Genomic DNA, 24,336 nt, shown 5'->3' with positions numbered 1-24,336 from the left:
GAAGGTAAGGGTAATACAACTTTCTGGTTGTGATTTAAAGAATGAGTAGTGTTTTTAAAAGTAAAAGAGTATGTATAGGAAGGCATTTCAGTCATAGAGAAAAGGCTGTGAAAAAGGAGTAGAAGTGGGAAAGAATGAGGTATGTGAATCATAAATTTCGAGGTTGAAGGATACCAGTTGTCATCTACTTCTAAACCAACTGTTTTATAAATGAGGAAACTGAGATATTCAATTACTTTTCCAAGGTCACACATGTAATTGGTAAATGGACCAGGATATAAGCAAATCCAGGTCCTTTGATTATAAATCTCTTGTTCTTTACCTATAATAGGCAGTTCAGATCAAATCAAGTCAACAAACCTTTATTAATTGCCTACCTTAGGACAGGGCCCCATGCTAAATGCTGGGGAACAGAAAAAAAAGACAAAAAGAACTGGGAAGTATGTGAATGGGAACGGCAACTGCAATGAGCAGTCCAGTCTGGCTGAAGAATACATTATGAAGAAACATGGGGAATAGTATATAATAAGAATAGCAATGTAGGATGGTATCACTTTATATAGAGCCTTAGATACTAAGCTGAGGGTCATAGGTTTTGCAGAATTTAGAGTTGAGAAGGACCTTAAAGTTCATTTAGTCTTTCCCTCTTGTTTTACAAAGGAAGGAGCTCATGCCCAGAAAGAGGAATGATTTGCCAAGGTCATTCAACTAATAACTAACAAAACCTGGATTTGGACCTGTGACTTTAGATTTAACATTCTTTCAAGTGTACCACCATAAGCAGTTACTATGAGCAAGGTATTATTCTAGACTCTGGGTTTGCAAAAATAAAAAAAAATAACACAGTAAGCAGAAACATAGTGTTGGGATGATTATTTTTCTGTCACCACATAGCTGAGAATTTCTTAATCATTAGAGTATACTTGTGTTGGTTGAGAGTTCACAACATCTGGTGTTTAAATTGGGACAACTTATTTTTAGTCTGTGGTAAGGCCAGCAAATTGATTTCCTTACATTATCAGAAAATTTAGGGTTAGAAGGCATATCACTATAGGGAAATCCTCTCTATAAAACATGTCTGAAATGTGGTCATCAAGGTTTTGTTGGAAAAGTAATGGGAAACTCATCATCTGGAATAGTGTGATGCAGTGAGGAGAAAAGCATTTGGAGTCAGAGGACTTGGGTTCCAGTTATAGCTTTGCCATTTAAAACCTTTTGCAATTTTTTGGGCAATTCCTTTAGCCTCTCTGAGGCCTTGAAAGGAGAAACTTGGAAGGTCTTACTTATAAGTTTCTTTTAACTTTACATTTTTGGTTTCCTGTTGTTCATTCCATTGTTGGTCATTGCAGATTATATGAAAGTTCTCCTTTATATTAGTAGCATTAGATTGCATTGAATCTTTCATCTTATTATGTCCTTACCTTGTGTTTATCCTTGTTAATTTTTTTGTTTTCAGTCAATGTTTCAATTTATTAGCATTATTTTTAATCTTAAATCTGTTATTCCTCACTTTAGCTACTTCAGAATAAAATTTTCTATTGTTTCCAAGATTACTGAGATTAAAAAAGTTTTTCAAATTATTTATTTGTCTTGATATTTTTGTAATTTAGTTTCCAATTCTTTCTCCTTCCTTCCCTTTTACGAATTGAGAGGGCAAACAATGAAATATCAATTATACATGCGAAGTCATGCAGAACATGCCTCTCTATTAGTGATGTTGCAAAAATAGCAAGAAAAACGAAGTAAAAAAATATGCTTCAATCTGCCCTTAGGGTTTATCATTCTCTCATTGGAACAGTGTTAGTATTTTTCATCTACAATACTTTGAAATTATCTTGGATCAATTTGTTCGTTAGAGTAGCTGAATCTTTTACAGTTGATAATCATTACAATATTGCTATTATTATGTATAATATCCTTTCATGGCTCTGCTCACTTCACTTTATATTAGTTCATATAAGTCTACCCAAGTTTTTTAGAAACTACTTCTGCAGGAAAAATGTCAAATAGAAAGAGAATAAAACTTTACTCCAAATTGACATAGAATCTATGATCAAATTCTTTGATTGTAGCTGATCAAGCAGCCTCTCTGCAGATCCAAGAAACTGACCTCTAGGACATTGGTGCGTTTCTCAATCCATCATCCATACTCTTTTTTTTTTTTACGTTTTTGCAAGTCAATGGGGTTAAGTGACTTTCCCAAGGCCACACAGCTAGGTAATTATTAAGTGTCTGAGGCCAGATCTGAACTCAGGTACTCCTGACTCAAGGGCCGGTGCTCTATCCATTGTGCCACCTAGCTGTCCCCATCATCCATATTCTTGTTTTACTTTACTTTTACAATATTGACTCAGTGATGAGTGGTGCATTTTTAACTTTTGAATCCATTGTCTATTTGTTTATCCTTTACTAATCCTTTACTTTTAGTTGGCCTTCCATGATTCCTTTTTATTACTATATTTATTATACCAGTTATTACTTAATGACACTAAAAAATGGTACTGATAGGATTCATCCACAAATTCTTGCTATCTAAGGGAATTTCTTTTCAAGCAAAGCCTGGATAAAAACTTACCATAAATGCTATAGGAAGTGTTCTTGTTCAGATGAAATTTGGACTTGTCTCTGATGTTCCTTTCTGCTATATTGAAAAAAAACTCAAGAATATAAGAATTAAACAATTATAAAGACTATTAAAACAAATTGATTTGTACTTTGCTATCATATAAGCTATGATTCTCCATTTTGTTCTGAAGGGTATTACAGGAGAATCTTTCATATATTTTGTTGATATTAATATAAATGTCCATAATATTGCATCAACCCAATATCCTATTTGTGCTACTAAAAAAGATAAAGTTAGTTTGGTACAAAATGTTGTTAGTTAATCCATATTGGCTTGGAATAATTACTGTATTCTTTGCTAAATTTTCCCATGCCTTACATTTAATAATATTTATAAAATGTCTTCAACATTCATTTACACTTCATCATTTTGCAGTCAGGGAATTGCATGCAGAGAGATGGAAGCATATCTAGTGGGAGTTACTACTGCACAGTAATTATATACTCATCAATTTTCATATAAATATATAACATGTAGTTAAGATGCTAGTGGCACTTTAGATTTCTTTGGCCAAGGACAAAAAAAGGAAAACTTAGATCCTGATTTATCTATTACTGGTGTAAAGAATCAGTTCTGACTATGTTTGTTGCTCCATATATTTTGAAGGTTGCAATATTTTCTAGTGAACTGATTCATGCAGACATTGTCAATAAAATGAACAGCCATAATAAAGTTTGCGTGTGTATATTTTTATTTTAAACTTAGGGCAATAATATATTTTGAGAGAGGAAAAATACTTTATGAAATTCCCTATGTGTTCAATTCTTGACTTAGTCATTTCACTTTTTAAGGTCTTGTAACTTTTTCACACTAGGGAAATAACATGAAGATGTTTGTTATAGAAATGAGGAGCCAGAAATATTCTTTATCTCTGAAAATTAGTGATATAAATTGTGTTTAATACCAATTTCAGTTAAACCTTTTGGGTGTGTAAATTTTAAGAATATTTTATTTACTCTGAATTTTAAAGTAAACATAAGACATTTGGTCAGAGCAAATGATAAAGAATATTGCAGACAGTTAATATGATTCCTGTAACAAATGAAGCATTTGCAAGTTTTTTTAAATTCTAAATTATGACTAATCAACCAACTAATGAAATTTTAAAAAGCATATATTTATTGAAATATCCTCATCAAAATCTCTTGTGGTTCCTTGCTTTATGGTACAGATGTTTTTAGTATGTTTTTCATGATAAATCTTCTGATTTGGGGATTTGTCAATCTGAGATCTAGGAAGCTTCCAGGGGCTTTAACTAAGGAAACTTTAAGCCTTAATGTTGAATTCCCATGATGTGGTCATATCACTCAAGTCAAATTTTTGATTAGGAGGAGGAAAAAAGCTCACTGTATACTCCTTATGTCAGTGACATCTCAGAGGACCAGTCTCAAATTAGTGCTTAGTTGAGTGTCATGTTTACAAAATGAGTTTCAAATATTTTGAAGTAATGAGACTTGCAGAGTTCAAAAGAGGGTGTAAGTGTACATCTGTGAAACAGACACTGTCACTCAATGCAGCGATTAATAGTATATATTTCTTCAAAAAGACCACATGCAAAGAAAAAAGGGTTAATGAGAAGATAGGCAATGAAGTATGCCTAATTTAATTTGACACAAATTCCAATTTTTTTAAACACTATACTAACACACACATACATATATACATATATAATTCAAAGAGAGTTCACAGGTTAGCAAAATATAAGTAGATACTAACAAATAGAAATAATAGAAATAATTCTTCTTTCTGACTTTCTCTTTTAAAATATTTTATTTTCCCCCTGTGACATGTAAAAAAATAAACATTCATTTAAATTTATTTTTGAGTTCAAAATTCTCTTCCTCCTTTCCCTCCTTACTTCCTTACTTAGAAAGCAAGTAATTTGATAAAGGTTATAAATGTGTGGTCATACAGAATATGTTGGTCATATTATGAAAGAAAGCACAGTCAAACAAGAAAAATAAAGTAAAGAAAAATTATGCCTTGATCTTTTTTCAGACTCCAGCAGCTATTTCTCTGTAGCTGGACAGTATTTCTTATCACAAATCCTTCAGAATTAACTTCAATCATTATATATAAGGGTGAAAAAAGCTAAGTCATTCATAGCTGATCATCACACAATATTTCTGTACAATATTTCTGTTACTATATTCAATTTTTTCTGGTTCTGTTCATTTCACTTTGTATTATGTTAGTCCATGTAAGTCTTCCCAGGTTTTCCTGAAAGCATCCTATTCATCGTTTCTTTTAGCATAAAAGTATTTCAAAACAATCATATGCAACATCTTGTTTAGCCACTCCCCCCAAAAGATAGCCATTCCTTTAATTTCCAATTTTTTGCCACCATTAAAAGAGCTGCTATGATTATTTTTATAACAGATTTATTTTCCTTTTGTTTTTTACCTCTTTGGCATATGAACATACATGACCAAAGGGTGGCTATTCATGATTTTATAGCTCTTTCAGCATAGTTCCAAATTCATCTTCAGAATGATTGAATCAATATACTGCTTCAATAGAGTATTATTGTCTCAATATTCCCACATCCCCTCTAACATTTTTGATTTCCTTTTTTCTGTCATATTAGTCAATCTAATAGGTCTGAAATTGTCTTAATTTGCATTTCTCCAATCTATAGTGTTTTGGAGTGTTTTTATATGAATATAGATAATTTTGAGTACTTTATCTGAAAACTGCCTGTTCATTTCATTTGATTTTTTATTACTTGAAGAATGACTCTTGTTTCTGTAAATTCATCTCACTTCTCTTTATATTTAAGAAATAAGGCCTTTAACAAAGAAACTTGCCAAAACTTTTTTCACAATTATTTTACTTTAAATTTCTCTTCATTATCTTTCCCCCCATTTATATTACTCTGTCCTTTCCCCCTGTCTATTCCTCAAAATGTTTTGCTACTGATGTTTTCTTCTTCCAATTTACCTTTCCTTCTATCAGCCTCATCTTCTCTAATCCCCTTCCTGTCCTAATTTCCTATATTTTAAAATAGATTTCTATACCCCTCTGAGTGAATGTTATTTCCTTTTTGAACCAATTCTGATGAGAATACTGTTCATTACTCCTCCTCCCTTTCCTCATCTTCCCATCTACTGTAAAAAACTCTTTCCTGCCTCTTTTATGTGAGATAATTTATCCCATTCTACCTCTTTTTCTTTCTCTCCCAGTGTTTCTTTTTCTCACCCCATAATTTTAGATAATTTAATTTAGATAATCATCTCATCATATTCAACTCACATTTATGACCTCTGTTTATACTCCTAACTACCCTAATAATGAGAAATATCTTAGGAGTTGTAAATATTTTCAAGTAGTTTGATCTTATCAAATCCCTTATGATTTCTTTCTTTTTGTGCTTCTGAGTCTTGTATTTTAAAGTCATTTTTTTTCTCTTTAACTCTAGTCTTTTCATCAGAAATGTTTGAAAGTTCTCTATTTCAATGAATGTCCATTTTCCCCCAAAGGATTATACTCAGTTTTCCTGGGTAAGTGATTCTTTGTTGTAATCTTAGTTCTTTTGCCCACTGGAATATCATATTCCAAGACTGCTGATCTTTTAGTGTAGAAACTAGTACTACTACTACTAAATCTTGTGTTATCCTGACTATAGCACCATGATATTTGAATTGGGTTTTTTACTGCTTGCAATATTTTCCCCTTGACCAGGAAATTCTGGAATTTGACTAATATTTCTGAGAATTTTTATTTGGTAATCTTTTACATTAGGTGATTAGTGAATGCTTTCAATTTCTATTTTACCCTCTGGTTCTAGACTATCATGGCAGTTTTCCTTGATAATTTCTTGAAAGATGATATCTAGTTCTTTTTTAGATCATGACTTTTGGATTGTACAATTATTCTTAAATTATCTCTCCTGAATCTTTTTTCCAGGTCAGTTGTTTTTTTCCACTGAGATTTTCCAAATTTCCTTCTGTTTTTTATTTTATTTGATTATTTCTTACTCAATTCTAATTTTCAAGGGATTATTTTCTTCAGTGAATTTTTGTATCTCCTTTTCTATTTGGCCAATTCTAGCTTTTGAAGAGTCCTTTTCTTCTGTGAATATTTTATATCTTTTCCCACTTGATCAATTCTACTTTTCAATGTGAATTTTTGTGCCTCTTTTCCCATTTGTTTTATTTTGTTTTAAGGTGTTATTCAGTGTTTTTTCTGCCATCTTTATCAAACTATTACTTTTTTCTTATTTTTCTTGCATAACTCTCATTTCTATTTCCATTTTCCTCTACCTCTCTTATTTGATTTTTGAAATCCTTTTTGAGCTCTCCCATGACCTGAGATCAATTCATATTTTTCTTTAAGACTTTGGATGTAGCGGTTTTGACTTTGTTTTCTGAGTTTGTGTTTTTATCTTCCCTGACAACATAGTAACTTTCTATAGTCCAGATCTTTTTTTTGCTGTTGTTCATTTTCTAGCTTTTTTCTTGACTTTTAACTTCATGTCAAAGTAGGGGGTTTAATTCCAGAATGGAGGGGCCATAGTCCCAAATTTGAGGTTTTTATGCAGCTGTTTCAGAGATAATTCTAGGATCCTGTAAGTTTTTTTTATTTTTCTAAATATGGTATGGTTTAGGAGGAGGTGGTATGATTTAGGAGGAGGTGTATTTACTTCTCTACTAGCTGGCACACTGGCTTGTAAATGACCACATATATTCTTTCCTTCCCTGGAAATATGACCAGAGTTTTAATTCTCCTGTTGCCACAAGTTCTGATGTGCTACTATTCTTCCTCACTTTTGGACTAAGATTTAGGTCTGTGATTCAAATCAAAATATGGGCAGTGCAGCAGAATCCTGTCTCTGATGCCTACAAAGGGACCCTTGTAATCTCCTTCTAACTATTTGTTTGACCTCCTTATTGTCTCTGTGCTGTGAAGTCCAGAAAGCACCACTGCAGCCTTCCTCACTCCTTCTAACTGGTCTAATAAATGAGAAGGTTCACATGAGTTATCAGTATTTTCTTCCCATGTAGTTAATATCATTAAAGCCCTCATAATTTGCCCTTCCCATCCACCCTCTTCATACTTCACCTGAGTCCTGTACTTGAAGATCAAACTTTCTGTTCAGCTCTGGTCATTTCAACAGGGAAGTTTGATTCAGCTGTCCCACCCCCCAGATCTACTCCTAGTTTGTTGAGATGCAGATCATGCTAGACTGCATCTTACTCTCACCCCAGTGTAACAGATTTTTCTTGTTCTCCTTCTAACTTGCTTTGGGCCAGAAAATTTTTCATTCCATCCTTTTGTGAATTCTGCCACTCAGAATTTTTTTGAAGAATTATTTAAAGTTTTTAGAGGAGTCAGGCAACTTTTGCCTTTTTTCTTGCCACATTGGCTTCAATAGATTTCTGACTTTTAATAAGCCCTACTAAAATTGGTTTTATTGGAATATTTAATGGTGAAGCACTAGAAAATAGAATTTTATTTGCAAATAAATTGTTGAAGTACTTGATATGTCTGCATTGTCTCAAATACAAGGAAACTATCAAAGGATATTAATTGAGCTTGTAAAGAACTCTATAGCACTATAGGAGTTAGATGTTAAAACATAGTCCCTTACCTGACAGAACTTATATTTAGTTGAGAAAATAGGAGAGATATACATGAGGGAAAAAGGCAATAAAGAATTGAACAATAATAAGGAACATAAAAAGACTGCCAAGATAATACCTGATTAATTGCCAGATAAGCATTAGTGACAGTAGTTCAATGGAGAGAAAGAGCTAAGTAGGCCAAAATGAAATAGGAAAGTTTCATGAAGAGGAAGAGAGGATTTTAACTGAATTTTTAAGAGTAGGTAAGATTCCTACCACCATACCTTGACCCTTGCCTAGAATTTGATCCTTTCTACTAAATATAAATTATGGTCTTGTCTTCTTTCAAGGTCCTTTTCTTTTCTTTTCTGTTAAGGTTTTTTAAAAATTAACTTATTTATTTTCACAATACTACATTAATTTTGTTATTAACAAAGCATAATACCCTCTCCCCCATAAAGATAGAGAAACTTCAAGAAAAATAAAGTGAAAGGAAAAAATGTGTACTTCAGTCTGTGTTCAGATACCATCATCTCTGACTCTGGGATAGGTTGCATTCTTTATCATAAGTCCATCAGAGAAGCTGCTTCAGTAATTTTTTTCCCCACAGTTGCTATTAACTGTATTGCCCTCCCTTCTATTCCCCCACTCCAATTTATTATATTCTCTCTCTTCTTATACTCTGTCCCTCCTCAAAAGTATATTGTGCCTGACTACTCTCTGTCATGATCTTCCCTCTCCTCTAACACTTACACCCCCCTCCCTTCCCCTGTCCCTTTTCTCCCATCCCTTTCCTCTCCTATCCCATTCCTCTCCTTTTTTCCCCTCTAGAGTAAGATAGATTTCTATACCCTATTGATTGTGTATGTTATTTTCTCTCTAAGCCATTTCTGATGAGATTGAAGGTCACTCATTCCCCCTTACCTTCCCCCCTTTCACTCCATTGCAAAAACTTTTCTTGACTCTTTTACTTGAAATTATTCAGCCCATTCTATCTCTCCTTTCCCTTTCTCCCAATTACATTCCTTTATCATACATTGACTCCATCTTTATATCATATTATATCATTATATTCAACTCCCTCCTTCTAACTGCTCTAATAAATGAGAAGGTTCACATGAATTACCAGTATCTTCTTCCTATGAAGCTCAATATCATTAAAACCCTCATAATTTGCCATTCCCATCCACCCTCTTCATACTTCATCTGAGTCCTGTACTTGAAGATCAAACTTCCTGTTCAGCTCTGGTCATTTCAACAGGGAAGTTTGAAAGTTCCTTATTTCATTGAATGTCCATCTTTTCCCCTAGAAGAGGATGCTCAGTTTTGCTGGATAGTTGATTCTTGGTTGTAATCCAAGCTTTTTTGCCTTCAGAATATCATATTCCAAATCCTACAAGCCCTTAATGCAGATGCTGCTAAATCCCATGTAATCTTGACTGTAGCACCATGATAATTGAATTGTTTCTTTCTGACTGCTTGTAATATTTTCTCTGACTTGGGAGTTCTGGAATTTGTCTATAGTTTTACAGGGAGTTTTTTTCAAGGGGGGGATCTCTTTCAGGAGGTAATTGATAGATTCCCTCAGTATTTACTTTACCCTCTGCTTTTAGGATATCAGGACAATTTTCCTGGAGAATTCCTTGAAAAATGAAGTCTAGGCTCTTTTCCTGGTCATGACTTTCAAGTGGCCCCCAATTTTTAACTTATCTCTTCTGGATATGTTTTCCAGATCAGTTATTTTTCCAATGAGATATTTCACATTTTCTTCTAGTTTTTCATGGTTTTGTTTTATTGTTCCTTAATTTCTTCCAAATTCATCAACTTCCCTTAGCTCTAGTCTACATTGAAGGAGTTATTTTCTTCTGAGAGCTTTTGTATCTCTTTTCCCATCTGACTAATTCTACTTTTTAAGATATTCTTCGACTTATTGATCTTTGGGACTCCTTTTTCCTTTTGACATAAGTTGGTTTTTGATATTCCTTTCTTTTCTTTCTTTTTTTTGTGTTTCCTTCACCAAACTGCTGACTTGGTTTCCATGATTTTCCTGCATAGTTCTCATTTCTCTTCCCATTTTCTCTTCTACCTCCCTTACTTGCTTTTCAAAGTCTTTTTTTGGAGCTCTTCCATAGCCTGAGATCTTATTTTTCTTGTAGGCTTTAAATTTTGAAATTTTGACTTTGTCATCTGAATGTAAATTTTGATCCTCCATGGAACCAAAGTAATTTTTTGTGGTGGGATTCATTTCCTTCTGTTGTTTGCTTATTTCCTAGCCTATGATCTGATTTTAACACACTTCCAAATCTTTTGGGGGTTTTTGGGACACCTCTCCCAGGGACCTTAATTCTTTCAAGGTCTTATGAGAGTCTCCGACTGCTCTTTTGACCTGTACTCTAGTCTGTGAATGATCACAAGCACCTACCTCTGCCCTGGAACTGTGAGGTGGCAGTATAGGATCCCAGACTGTGACCTGGATCTGAGTATGCCCAAAGTAGCAGGGTCCTGCTCCAGGGATAGTAAAGAGACCTCTGCAATTTCTCCTGACTCCCTGTCTCTGGGTTCACTCTGGTATGGCAGAATTTTGCCATTGACCTTCCAAGTTGTCTTTGGTGATCCCTGGGCTGTTCCTGCTGTCACAGATCCAGGTGCCCCCAGGGACCAGGACATCCTGCAGCCTATTCCTGGAAGGCTGGTGATGGTTTGCTACAGCTGCAGCCTGGCCTGCACTGTGACTCTTTCTAGCCCTGGTGGAATAGATCTTTCCTGTGGATCTTCCAATTTGTCTTGGGTTAGAAAATTATTTCACTCGACCTTTCTATGGGTTTCATCACTTTAGATTTTGGTTACAGTCATAATTTTATGACATTTGGAGTGTTTTGTGAAAGAGCTTCTGGGAATTTCTGCCTCCATGCTACCATCTTGGTTCCACACCCTCAAGACCTTTTTCAATCCCTAATTATGTCATACTGGTTTCTATGGTCACCTGGGCTCTTGAGAATATCTTTCTTCTCTTTAACATATAATCTTCCACTTTTCCATTGTGCCTGAACCTGTTAAAAGGAGACTTACACCTTTTTCTATTCCCTATGCTTGTTATAATGACTTATGAGAAATAAAGAAGATAAAGAGGGAATGTTTTTGTCCTGCTTTCTACATGAAAGCACTTCCTTCACTCCCAATCCCCATACCACAGAGATCTTTCCCTACTTCTGAGATCCTATAGAAATGACTGCTCCACTTATTTGACATTGAACCTAGGTTCCTTGTATTTTGGGCTTGCAAAATAAAGATGCCTGTTGTATCCCTATAATACGTATGAACCCAGATGAAGATAGCATCTTGAACTAACTGAAAAATGGACTATTTTTTTTCCATTAGAACTATGATATAATGCACAATTTGAAAACCTTCATTAAACTTCAGTAGATGATGGTATATTCCATGGTGATTGTTGTTTCCCTGTTAGTTACCATGAACTCATTCATATATGCTATAGCTCAACCAATTTTGTCTTGTTCCATTTTTTTACACACTGCATTCCATCTCATGCCTCCATGCCTTTGCCTGAATTATCTCCCTCCTCATCTCTTCCTCTTGGAATTTCCATCTTCCTTCAAAGGAATTGCCTTACTCTTTCTTCTATATCCAGAATATTTCAAACAGTACCTGACACGTTGCTTATAAATGCAAATTGATTAATTATTTGGTTGTAGTGATCCACTTACAGGTCTTTGAAGGAAATGATAAGACTAAAAAGATTTCAGTATTTTTCTTGTCAAACATTCTTTTTTGTGGTTAAATGAAGGGCTAGTTTATATAAGGCTGTTACTATATGATATCAGGAAGTGGAAAAGACCAATTTGTTGTCTAAATAAATGAATACGAAGAGTTTGTTTTTGAGAAACTGATAGAGGAGATGTAGGTCGACAGCCATCCAGATAAAAAAATTAGTATTTTAGTAGATTCAGTATGAATCAGAAGTGTAAATTAATCCAGAATGCTAATGATATCTTAGAAGCCTATTATATAGGATAAGATAGAATCACAGTACTCTCCCATGGTCATATCCCAAATGGAATATTATGTAAAATATTGGGTATCACATTTGGAAAGAATATGGTACACTGAAGTGATCCTAAAGAAAGCACTGAGGGTGGTAAAGAGATCATGCCTTATGCATGGGAACATGTGGGAACAATGTTCAGTCTGGGGAACACAAGACTTGGGAAGGATATGGTAACTGAGTTATTAACTGAGCACTTAAATGGTTATTGTGTGGAAAAGGGATTAGCTTTGTTTGGCTTCCTCCACAAATCAAACATAGCTGAATGGGAAGAAGATGCAAAGAGACCAAATTAGGTTTTCTATAAAGAAAAATAGATGAACTTTCAGGGTTACTCAAGATTAGAGTGACATTCTAGAATCAGTGGATTCTGCTTCACCTTTAAGTAAAGGTTGGATAACAACTTGGTGGCTAGGTTGAATTCTTTTTCAGATACTCTGACTAAGGTGGTCTCAGGTTTTCTCCAACTCAGAAATACTATGATATTTCTTTTAATTGGATGATATCATATAATACCTATATAGTATTACACTTTATTCAAGTGTCCCCCCTGGATTTTCAGATGTTTTTTCTCCCTCATCTCCTTCCCATTTTTATCAGTTTATAGAATTCATGGAGATCCAGTTCATTAGCTAAGTGATATTAGCCTTTGTTGCAAAAAATCTCTGTTTAATTTATTTTTGCTTGATCAAGATGGGTAACACTGGGACAGAGCTAGTTCTCTGATGCCAATATAAAATAGAGTACTTGCTAGTGGCATTTCCCTTCACAGACATTCCAATATGTAGGTGCTCATATTGCATAAGCTGTGCTCTATGGCCAGGCTTGGGGCCGGGGAGATAGGGTAATGGGAATTATTTTTTGGAGCATCCTAGCAGGCACAGAACATGCTTTATAGGTGCTTCTGCACCTTTGAGATTTCTTCTTAGCATCAGGGGAATAGGATCTGAGAATAATGGGTCCCTTCAATTTGATTCATTAAGGTAAGTAGCATCAGGAGATTATTAGGAAGGTTAAAGTAAGGTGTTCTTTGTGGGATGCTTATCAGATAGGAACATCCATAAACTATCCAGGGGACCATTCTCTGTGTGGAAAGAACAAATATTAATTAGGAATTGAAAATCAGCTCTACAAACTGGCTTAGTTGTAGGAAAAGAGGACAAGTATAACAAGAAAATGAGCATTGAAGGTTTGTGGAACTTGGTAGGATTTCTTTACTTTCTTGATTCTTAGAAGTAAGTAACTTGGGAAATATGATCTCTATGGAGAATTCAAAGGAAGCGAGCAGAGTAAATGAAGGAGGAATGAGATTATGTCCCCAGAAACATGTCATTACAAGGGATAAAGAGCACTCTGGTTTGGACTTTCTATGAAAGACAAGGACAACAACAGTATCTTTAAGTTGGTTGAAGCAGGTTCTAGCCTCCTTCATCTAGACAGAAAAGGCTTGCATACAGTAGGTGCTCAATAAGTATTTGTGGAATGAAAACATATAAAATGAGAATCCCCAAATAACTCCTTTATGAGTTTTATTTCTTTAGTCTTGCTCTCTCTGTCCTTCTCTTTGGTCCCTTTCTGTTGCTTTCTTATGACTTTTGCTTCTTGTAAAGACATGTTAATGGGTGTCATAAGCAGAGGCTGAGTTGGGATGGAAAAATTGAGAATCCATACCTGTCACCTCCCCATCATCACAGTCATTAAAATTTTTAAAAAGCACATTTTTATTTGTGACTCCAACGAAAATGATGTTGCTGTTTTGTCTATGTTGAGTGTGTCTCTCCAGGCCTATTTTTAATATAGAAGAGCAAGAGTTGAATGGGGTTGGGCTGGAAGAGAGCTGTTGTCTTTCTCTAATGATTAGCTATTACTTTATGACTTAAGGTATATTTCTTCTTGGGAGTGTCCCAAATGCTTCCTATATTAAGCCCTGAAAGCTGGGAAAAGCTCAGAGAAGTTCCTCCTTGCTCATTGCCTGGCCTTATGCAAATTGTTGTTGATTTAAGAGCCTGACAGATGTGAAGCCCTTACAGCAGCTGTCATCGGCATTCTGGTTTGTTTTTCAAGCAGCTGTTGAGTCTGACTTCAATGCAGTGCTTTTGCCAGTTTTTGAGGGAAAAGAAAGAGCAAGACCAGACAGAAATCATCGTGATATTCATCATTTGGTTTCCTTTCAAAACATAAATCGACATGATTAATGGCAACATCAGGAGTGTTTTACTTAGATGTCAAGGCATAGAGGTGTTGGACCATTATTCTGATAAAGTCAGAGACTGACTTGGGGTGATAAGCTGTAGGCAACAGTTGCACTCATCCAGAAGCAGGGACCAAATCAGAAGAATGCTTTCCTTGGTTTGGTCAGCAGAGAGATCCATGAATGCTCCACATGATGGAGTCTTGTCCAGAGGTTGTAGCAACAGAGAAAGCCTGTAATACTGCATTTGGAAACCTTTATCCATCTTCACATTTCTCATTGAACATTGAAATTTTCCATTGCTTTTCTCTTCCCTTTACCCTTACCTGTTCTATCACAATTGTTCATGGGCAGCTGGTGGATAGAGCACTGGCGTCATTAAGTAGCTCATTAGCAGAAGGGAATGCAAAACCAAAAATCTTATGGGACAATAGAGAGGAGTCCAGGATCAAAGCAAGGATCTGAGTATCTCGTTCAATCTCAAGCACTGATCAAGTCTTTTAAACTTTATCTGCTTTAGTTTTCTCAACTGTAAAAATGGAATAATATAGCACTTACCTACCTACTAGGATTTTTGTGAGGATCAAATATGATAATATTTGTAAAGTGCTTATCAAAGTCCATGGCACTTGGAATTTAACAAATTCTTCTTTTTTTCCTTTGTTACTTACCTCTCTTTTACCCTCCATACCCCCCATAACATTGCTAATTCTTTGGAAGCAGTCTTAGTACCAACCTATCTTTGTATCTTAGTATCAACCCATCAGAGTTTTTTGCCCAATAAACATTTAATAATTGAAACCATTGAATGCTTTCTCTCAGGCATGTTGACCCAATGCCAGGCAACCTGAATTCACACACATTTGTGATGCTCAGATCTTCTCTATGGACAAAAATAATCACATCTGTTATCAAGATTTCTTATTCAGCAACATGTGTGCAGTTGAAAGCGGACCTCCTGGTCAGATTATTTGCTTGAAGGCAGAGTCACCTTCTCACCAGCTGTGTCATTTGTGCAACAATCTTCTTTGGGTCATGTTTTTCCAATCTTTCTATGCCCTTGGCTTTAATCCTAGACTCCTATCTATTGTCCCATATGATTTTTGGTTTTGCATTCCCTTCTGCTAAGTAATAAACAATCCTTCTCCCCGACCTTAGTCCCCTCTTTTACTCTCATCAAGTCATCAATAAACCTGAGGTGAGGCAGGAAGAAATAAACAGAATCAAAGATAGTTTAAAAAGAAACCTGTCCTCAAAGAGAAAACCTATACTCAAAGAGAAGAGTACAACATATTCTTGGTATTCTTGAAGACAAGCTCTAAACATCCTATATATAGGGAAATTCTATAAATCTTTTATTGTATCATACTTGTAATAAATACAATTAATATTACAAATGTCTACCTTTGGAGAAGGTGCTATCTCTGCCATTCCCATTTCTGTTTTAGAGATCTTTATTTTTTATTGTTATTTTTAAATTTTTTATTTATATTTTAGAGATCTTTAAGAAATCAGCTTTAGGAATAGGCAATACAAATAGGATGGGGGCACAAAAGCAGATTTCAAATGACTGGAGGCAATTAGGACCAAAACTGTGAGAATTTTAAACCCATTAGGTTGAAATTATATCCTATCCACCAACTACAAGGTATCTTATCCTCTGGGAAAGGTGGTGATAGTTATCTGGAAGTGAGTGGAAGAACTGTGGGAACTAATAAAGGAAGTGAGCTTCTAGTGGTGGAACTCTAGGAATAGATGCTGGGAGCTGGTCTATGGAAGAAAAAGTCATAGCAGGGTTTAGAATAGAGCTATAGCAAAATAGAGCCATGGGTCCCTCAAGTAAAATGTCTAAGAGAAAAAGTAATGCAATAGTGAGAAGGGGTTCCAAAAGGGAACTCCCACATGAAGGAACAAATGGTTTCTTACTGTTGCTGGAGCCTCACACTTGGTAGTATTAAAAGTGCAAAGACTACACAGGACCATGGCAGATGGGTTGCTCATTGGAGGTGGGCAATCTCTTCATTCTCTGAGAAATTAGACATGATCCCTTTCTTAAAAATATATAAATATTTACAACTTTTTGTTTTGATTCTTATGAATCTGTCTGCTTATAAGGAAATTTTGTCCCTACCCTTTTAAAGAATTACAGATGCTGACATTTTAGGGTTCTACTAAAGGGGAAAAATGAGCCAGATGAGTGAGAGAGATGGCCAAAGTGTGTCTTGCCCTTCTTGTCCAGAATGAGCATCTAAGACATGATTTAACAGAAAGAGCCCTGGATTTGGAGTCAGAAAATCTGAAATTAAATCATACTTGTGCTACTTAATATCTATATGATTATGAGCAGTCTCCAGATTTCTCAAGGCTTCAGTTTTCTCATCTGTAAAAGGAGGAGGTCAAAAGAAATGTTCTTTAATGTCTCTTCTACCTCTCAATTCATAGTTTTATTGTTCCCAAGGGGCTGGAACAGAATGCTATTGTTTATGATGCAGGGATACATAATCATAGAATGTTGGGACTGGAAGGCACCTTAGGTATCACATAGTCTAATTTACAGATGAGGAAGCAGGAGCTGAGAGAACTCAAATGACTTCCCTAGCATTATACAAAGAATAAATGGTAGAACCAGGAGGGGGTGAGGAGGGGATATGAGGGATGTGACTTACAGAAATCTTCATGTACTTGCTCTCCTTTCCTTTCTTCCTATCATCTGCCTCCTCCCAAAGGTATCTATGACCTCTTAATTGTGAAATCTTATGATCTGTTTTCCTATTGATTAGAATAATTTAGAGGATTATTGCTGGGGGGGAAGCATTTTATTTCACAGTGACCTTGGAATTAGGAATTTGAGAATGCAGGAGGTCAGTGCTGTATTCTGAATATAAGTTTTTCTCCTTGGAAAGAAGCCCTAAGTGAAAAGAAGAGTTGCTGAACTAAACACGGAAAACAGCTGTTTAAAGCAGTAATCTGTGATGCTGTCTTTTCAGAAAATCCCTAATTATTCTTCCACCAAGATGTGACATTTTACTTCCTTGGCAATCACCATGGTTTCTGGTGCAAAAAAAGTTTGAATTTTTTTTGTACATTTTTCAACTTAAGTCATTAATAATATTTTATCAGAAGAGGCTTTTTTTCTATTAAATCTATAATGCTGAAAAGATTTGTTGAATTCATAATGTTTTTTTAAAAAAAAGGGATATCATGGGACCAAAATCTTTTGTGTGAATTGAGGCATATCAGTATACTATCTTTGTTTAAAGTTCCTTACAATCTGGACCTTAAATTATGTCAGGAGGATTATATATATATATATATATATATATATATATATATATATATATATATATTCCTTTCTAGCCCCCCCAGCCCCCCAAACTGTTGACTTACCTTTTGCAGTACATATCATCTATCTCTTGCTTCTGTGCTTTTATATTGGCTGTTCCTATTACTAGAATGTTCTCCCCCCTCCCCTCTGCTCCGGCAACCCCAATTCATTTCAAGGTTTATCTGCTTAAAGTGGTTGTTATAAGAAAGGATTGGCCAGGCAGGAATAGGACCTCATGCTTGATATTGGAACAAAATGAGATACTTATAGCTCATTCGGCAGTTTAAAAAAGGTTTATTTAGCCATAGCATAGAAGAGACATTCATTAAAAATTTGATAGTTTCCTATAGACTCAGTCTCTCTAATCCCCAAGGAAATTTGTCTGACTAGCAGGGCAAGGTTTGTGACTTGTATGGTCTTGGGACATCTATCAAGTGTGAAGGGCCATAACTTCCTGCGCATGTAAAGTGGCAGGGACTGAGATTGGGACTTAGATTTCATTTCTCCCTCAGCCCTCAAGCCTCTTCCTCAGAATATTTGATAAGTGTACCATTTATGCCTTTACTGAAGAAATTGAAAAAATGTCGTACATTGTTGGACTGTCCATAGATCTCATATGGTTTCCTAACTTTCAGCAAAGTATTTTGCATTCTGATGCTATCCTTATGGATAAGATAAATAGATTTGAGCTAGGTCATAGTATACTAAAGTAGATTCAGAACTGGTTGAGTTACCATACCCTAAAATATTCATGAGTCTAGGCTCAAGTCAAGTTGGAGGAGTGTCATCAGAGGAGCAATTCAGGAGTCTTGCTCAGCCCTATGGTATTTGACATTTTATGGCAGGATAGATGGAACACGTCAAGTTTTCTGATGAAGGCAAACTTAAGATGACTGAAGGAGAGATAGAATGGAAGTCCAGCTCCTACTCATTCCCTCAAATAACAGAAAGTGCATTGAAGTAAATGAATAACCATTAGAGGAAGGGAAAGAAAACCCCACAGGAAAAATTATGAAGAGTCTGGGGTGATGAGAGAGTAAAGAAAGACCCCTAATATATTTCAGAAATACTCTGAAGGCAATTGATTATCAGGAGAACTTTCTAGCAGACAAGAAAAAATGTTGTAGTAGGTACAACTAGAATGTCATAAGAGAAAATGGAATGACTGCAAAAATCTCTCAGTATCATTTGAAGACCTAATAAAAGAATTAAAGTGAGAGATAAAGAGTGAAATCATGATTCTTTGTTAATTTTTTTGATATATTTTGGTTTTGCCATTAATTTCCATATGTAAATCCCTTCCTGCCTTCCACAGTGATCCCTCTTTTATTCCCATGAATAACAGGTAAATTCAATTCATCCAATTCAATCAAGTTAACTATAACATTAACCAAACCTGACTTTTTATTCAAGGTTCTATACTCATAGTTTTCTATCTCTGCAAAGAGAGAAAGGAGGAAGATAGATTTTCTGTTTTGGGACCAAATTTGATGATGATGATGATGATGATGATGATATAATATACTGGTTCATCAAAAATGACCATTCCTTTAATTTTGGGGTATTTATTATACATATTGTTTTATTGATTCTGCTTGCTTCCTTTTGAATCAGTTCGTATTAGTTTTCACATATTTTGTTGCATTCTTATGTATGCTGCTTCATTTATATCAAGTTTGTTAAATTATTCCCCAGTCAACAGATACTTTATTTTCATTTCTTTGCTATGGCAAAAGGTGTAGCAATAAATGCTTTGGTGTATTTGAAATCACTCCATATTTTGCATTCTTGGGAATGACAAATATAGAATCTCTAGGTCTAGGTCACATTTCAGAATTTCAATTTCAATTCCTAGAATAGTCAGCCTAATTCAGGTTCTACCATAGGTTTTTAGCATCCATGTCTTTTTGTAACCCCTCTAACATTGAATCTTACCCATATCTTATCTCTTAGCCAATTTGTTGAGTATGAGGTGTGAGGAAATTTTAGAGGTGATATGATTTGCATTTTTGAAACAATATTTTATAGATATAATAGTTTGCAATTCTTCTTTGTGAATTATTCATATCCCTTGGCTACATATTGTCAAATTCATTGGGAATGATTTGTATTTTAATGTATTTGTGTTAGCTCCCTGGATGACTTGGATTCAAAAATATATATGAAGATTTTTTTCAATCAATATTCTCTTCTTTTCCAAGTTGTATTGATTTTGTTCATGCATAAGCATTTCATTTTTTCAAGGTTAACAAAGTGCTTTATATATATTACCTCTTTTGATCTCATAGTATCCTTGTAAAGTAGCTACTATTATTATTCCCATTTTATGCATGAGGAAACTGAGTCTGACATGGGTTAAGTGATTTGTCCAGGGTCATATAATTAATAAATGTCTTAAGTAGTTTTATAAAGTCACACATCCTTATTTTTAACCCAATGCTCTTTTATTTCATTAAAGTCTTACTCTGATGCATTGTTCTGTTCTGTATATGAACTTGACTTCATTCATTCATACAAGCAATTATTATTTCTTCCACTTATCACCGCTCTAACAATAGCAATAACATCAAAACTTTCACAACATACTTGAATAGTTCAACAAAGGAAATCGTCACCTTGGCCATATCCAAAAATCATGTTTCATTCCAGATTTTAAGTATATCACTTCTCTGCCAGAAGGTGGGTGGTATGAATCATCTTCAGCCTTCTGAACATGTGGTTTATAATCACATTTATCAGATTTCTAAAGTCTTTCAGTGTTGTTTTTGTCTATAATGATGTTTTCTTAGTTCCTTTCACTTCACTGCATTGGTGTATAAAAGGATTCATAATTTCCTCTGAAATGTCTTTTCTTATGACAATATTTCATTACATTCTTATGCTATAATTTATTTAGTTATTCTCCAGTAGGTGGGCAGTTTCTTAGTTTCCAGGTTTGACTATTATGATAATAGCTGAGATGTGTGTGTGTGTGTGTATAATTTATATTTAAGTGTGTGTATTTCTATCTGTCATCTATATATACATGTATGTATGTATGTATGTGTGTATGTATTGGAAGAGAGAGAGGTTCTTTTCCTCTTTCATTTCTTTGAGGTATAGAACTAAGTAGTAGTAGTATAGTTGAGGCCCAAGATACTCACATTTTGGTAACTTTTAGGGGCATATTTCCATGTGCCAGTAAACAGTACAGTGGTGCTTGTTTCCCTGCAGCCCCTCTTTTATCATTTTTGTTGTTCTGATGAAGTAAAGCTTAAGTAAAAATTTCCTTTTTAAATTATTCATGATTTGGAACATTTTCATGTAATTACTGATATTTTTTCATTTTAAAACTGCTTTTTCCTATGCTTTGAGTGTTTATCTTTTGCAGAATGGCTCTCAGTCCTATGAATGTGAATCAGGGCGTTATACATTCTTGATGTGAAACCTTAATCAGAGAAACTTATTACAAAGGTTTTCCTTCTAGTCGGCTCCCTATTTCCCTTGTAATTTTAACTGTAACAGATTTGTTTAAACCTTTTGGATTTTATATAATTGAAATTGTCTCCTATTCTTAGACTTAGAACATAATTTCTTCCTTTCTCTTTTAATTTGTTTATATAACCTTTTATGTCTAAGTCATATATATCTTGGAATAAGGTATGGAATGTTGGTCTATACATAATTTTGATTAAATAGGCAAAACCCTTTCAATTTTATATAGTTGAAATAAACTATTTTGTCTTTGGTGATAATATATTCCCCAAAGAAAATTGCCTTATGTAGTTGTCTTTTAATTTTTTTTTTTAGGATTTTTTGCAAGGCAATGGGGTTAAGTGGCTTGCCCAAGGCCACACAGCTAGGTAATTATTAAGTGTCTGAGGCCGGATTTGAACTCAGGTACTCCTGACTCCAGGGCCAGTGCTCTATCCACTGTGCCACCTAGACACCCCATATTTTAATTTTTATTGTATAATATTTTATTATAGGATTCTGGCTTATCCCATATTCCTACCAAAATGCTTTCTAGTAGTTTTTCTCCACCAGTTCTTGTTAAATGAAGACATCTTTTGAAAGCATTTTGTATTCTAATTTATTGACTATGACTTACTGACTTCAATTCCTCCTGATTCTTCTTCATCAGAAGATGATAGAGTACCTGATACACATTCACTTTTAGGAGAGCATGAGATTTAGTCTAAAAATATTAATTCAACTCTTCATTTTTCCTAATTCATTGTCTTTTCTTTAAAATGTTTGAGTTTCTTTTTTGATCTATTTTGATTCCTTTTTTGTTCTCTGAAACCTTAATTCAATTAATTTTTAAAAACCTTATAAATATAAAATAATTTATTTTACTACTTCTTCTTTTCTTGATACTTTATTCATTTACCTCTCTTGGGTTTTTTCTCAATGGATTCTTTGAAAGTTGAGTAAAATGCTAGTCTCCATTTTGTTTTATTATGAAGAAATACTTCAAATGCCTTGTTTATTGGTGGTCCAGATATTTCTTTGATGATTAAGTTTAGCATTTCAAGATATGTTGTTTTGGCATTGAGCTTGAACAATTTTGCCTCTTATAATATTCTATTCCATTCTTTTCTTTGATTTTTTCCATAGCAGAATAATCCAGGAATATATTAATATCTTTCTCTTGGCTGCTTGCAAAATGTCTTGTTTGTTATTGATCTTTTAAAATATAAACATTATCTACAATGGAGTTTAGGTCTAGTCATGTATTAATCTCTGGATGTATGTGCCAATATGTGTGTGTTTGTGCTTTCTGTGAATTCAATCGACCAATATTTTATTGTATGTATGCAAAAATTCATGGAACTTTTCTACATTTTCCTGTCTGATATTCAGCCTTTCTCCTCATATATCCTATGGGAGATACCTAATAATTATATCTTTGTGTATCCTATTTCAAAATAAATCACATAGACTAGTACAGAAATTCTCAGGACTTTTTAAAGTTGTTGCTCTCTGCCAAATTTCCTTCCTTCCCTGTCCCTGCATCTAAGTGTTCTAAATCTGTCATTCTGTTTCAGTCTCTATTTCTTTAATAGATTCTCCATCTTTTTTATATATATTTCTACCTTAGAGTTTGACTTTTTCAATTCTTCAGTGATTCCTAACCTCATTTCATTTCTCTTAACTTCTTTCAAGAGGCTTATTATTCTTCAAACCATTTTGATGTGTCTTTACTTTTGTTACATTCTCTTTAGGGATTTGAAGAATTCTGTTTTCCATATAAAGAATTTTTGGTTCATTTTCTTCATGGTATACCTGCTACATTGTGTTCTTGCCTCACTAAATTTTATTCATTTTTCTGTTTTTATTAGTCTCTTGGATAGCTTATCTATTAGGAAGTTGGGTTTATACTGAGACTTTTTCTCTTCAATGTTTTGTCTTTCAACTTTTGGCCCACATGCCCCTTAGCTTATCTCTGGTTTAATTCCTCACTCTTCGGCTCCTTTCTTTTCTACTTTTGAACAGAACTCTCCTACCCTTTATATGACTAGCATCCTCTGTCTCCTTATGCTAACAAGGTATGAGGATCAGGTCAAGATCTCTGACAACAGAATGTTCCATAAAAAGAGAAGTATTGCCATTATGGGATTTTAGCTTCTATTTTCTCTAGCACAAAAATTATTTTCCATCTAATTGGTTCTGAGATATTATATACCCCTGTTATCCTTCCTCCAGCTACCCTCCCCTTCAGTCAGATTTAAGAGGGATGGAAAAGAATTTCAGACTTTGTCACTACCATGAGAAGACAATGCAGGAATACTATCAGCCAGAACAGACATATGTATGTGTGTGTGTGTGTGTGTATATATACATATATATATGCATATATACATATATATATGCATATATACATATATATGCATATATACATATATATATGTATATATATGTGTATATATATATATATATATATATATATATTTACCAAGCAAGTTATACTAACTGTCCACAGAACATAGTATAGGTTGGGGGTGAGTTTGCTAAGTATATTTCAATTCTCAGAATTATTTCATGAGGTTTTTGTACTTGTGATTTTTGGCTTCACTTTATATGGTATACCTGGTCTCTTTTTCTTGCAGTTTCAGTCTATTCTATTTTTATACAGTTAATTAATATTATGGTACAGTGGAGAGAGCAATGAATCTGGTGCTAGGAAGATCTGAGACCAATTTTGTCTTCAGATGCTTGCTAACTGTATGACCCTCAGCAAGTCACCTGCATCAGTCTCCTTATATGCAAAATAGGGATAATAATAGTATTTACTCCCCATGGTTCTTGTGAAAATAAAGTAAAATACTCTATATATCTCAAGCACTATATAAATGCTATCATATCTGGTACATTTTTGGGGGTAGGGTGGGGGATGTTTCAGTTTGTATTTCCAGAAAACTGCAGTGCTATCTTAATGATTTTTATTGTTGTTCAGTCATTTTTTTCATTCTTGTCTGATTCTTCATGACCCCATTTGAGGTGGTTTGCTATCTCCTTCTCCAGCTCATTTGACAGATGAGGCAACTGAGGCAAACAGAGTTAAGTGACTTGCCCAGGGTCATA

General features: G+C 34.4%; 1 protein-coding gene and 1 long non-coding RNA gene across 6 annotated transcripts in view; one reads left to right on the top strand and one right to left on the bottom strand.

Moving 5' to 3' along the window:
* The window catches only part of SPON1 (spondin 1), a 784,537-nt gene that overhangs the window by 323,077 nt on the left and 437,124 nt on the right, over positions 1-24,336 (top strand). The gene's annotated exons all lie outside the window — the stretch shown is intronic.
* On the bottom strand, positions 2,576-16,860 carry LOC141518268 (uncharacterized). The gene is made up of 3 exons (XR_012477139.1): positions 16,758-16,860; positions 16,371-16,470; positions 2,576-2,641 (listed from the first exon to the last, which is right to left on the bottom strand). It is a non-coding gene; the product is annotated as an uncharacterized LOC141518268 (long non-coding RNA).

Source organism: Macrotis lagotis, chromosome 3, assembly GCF_037893015.1.
Source record: "Macrotis lagotis isolate mMagLag1 chromosome 3, bilby.v1.9.chrom.fasta, whole genome shotgun sequence".
NCBI classification, from domain to species: Eukaryota; Metazoa; Chordata; class Mammalia; order Peramelemorphia; family Peramelidae; genus Macrotis; species Macrotis lagotis.
The sequence above is the reverse complement of the archived record's forward strand: the minus strand, read 5'-3'. Positions and strand labels throughout refer to the sequence as shown.